Genomic DNA, 1,713 nt, shown 5'->3' with positions numbered 1-1,713 from the left:
CAACTTGTTGTTGTTAAGTGCTGTTAAACAGGTATAGGGCTTCCTAGGAGTGGCTGGTGAACCTGAACCACTGAGCTTGCAGTTCAAACCGACTTTGTAGTCCAGCATATTAAAACACAGTGCCACACTAGGTCTCCAATAATCGAACTAAAGGCTTGAATTATTTCTGCATTTCTTTAAGCTTGAGAAGCAAAAAGCATGTTCTTCCCTTTTAATTTTCTAATAACCCCTTTTTACACAGTTCCTCGTAATACTTTCTCTTTCTTCTCAAGTCATCTTTTGACATCTTCTGTTCAGTTTTCTTACTTGTTCAGTTTTTACTTTTGACATACATTTTGGCTGTTTCTTTCTTACTCATCTGTTTAGTTACATTTTGTTTTCTTCATGTTTAAGCTTATTGATGTGACCCACAACTTGTGTGTTTTTTACTCATTAATGTTACGTGTGTCAAGTCTTTTTTTGAGATGTTTGTAAATTCAGGTTGGAGCTCAATATTATATTTAAGCAGAAATAGTGGGGAGGAAAGCAATATTGAAACAGAGTAGAGGTAAATATTGTTGATAGATGATACATGGAAGGGAATGCAATCATTGTAATGAAGTATATGGTTTGTTGAATGTAAAACTGATGATCTGATCTATAAACCTTCACTCAAGTCAAAATAACAAAAAAAAGCCAGCTATTTAAAAACTATTTTTTAAAAAAATTCAGTATATTTTTTATGTATCAAGTTCAAAAACTATATTAATACAATCCAATTTTTGCATTAGATAGCATATAAGAAATCCTTATACTAAATGGAAACCAGATATCCTACACCTATGGGATCTTTTTCAAAGTATTAGATCTTCAACCATAAAAACCGCAGGATAGCCTAATACTTTTTATACAGAGATATCTTCACTAGACATTGAGATGGGCAATAACAGTACTGATAGTGAAACATTGTATCATGTTTTATATTTTACAAGCCATTTTCATTCACTCATTACAAAGCGCTTTACATTTTGAAATATTATTGTCCTTTTTTGTCAAATGATCAGTCTGAGTTTTATAAAATCTCTACTTGTTCAAAGTTGTTCCACTAGTTGGTGTTAGGAAGTCTGAAAGGTTCAAAGATAAGTAATATTCAGCACTTGAGAACTTAGTAAATCTTCCCTTCCATAAAAACAGTGAAGTTAGGCAGGTAAGACATCATGGCTGGTTCAATAAAGTAAAAATCATGAAGCTTTATGTACCATTCAGAAATCATGACAGTGTATCATGTCACAAGGGGAACTATGACCACTATGGCAGCTATAAAAAAAAAATTAAAAAAATAAAGCATTATATTTAGACTTTATCCAAGGTTTGGTTCTATTAAACTGTCTGAATTACCTTAAGCTTCTTCAGAGTTCAATAATTATGTGATGGAAGTTACAATGGTTGATTTCCTTAAAAAAGAGAACACTATCCCTCATGAACATAGATGCAAAAATTCTCAACAAAATACTAGCCAACAGAATCCAGCAACACATCAAAATGTTATCCACAATATAAATAAGAAAAAAGAAAAGAACCACATGATCATATTGATCGATACAGAAAAGGCATTTGAAAAAATCCAACATCCATTCCTGATAAAAACACTCAATAAAGTAGGAATTGAAGGGAAATTCCTCAACACAAGTAAGAGCATATATACAAAACCAACAGCCTGCATTACTTTCAATG

This window comes from Chrysochloris asiatica, unplaced genomic scaffold (assembly GCF_000296735.1).
Source record: "Chrysochloris asiatica unplaced genomic scaffold, ChrAsi1.0 scaffold00364, whole genome shotgun sequence".
NCBI lineage: Eukaryota > Metazoa > Chordata > Mammalia > Afrosoricida > Chrysochloridae > Chrysochloris > Chrysochloris asiatica.
This window is presented reverse-complemented; position numbering follows the sequence as displayed.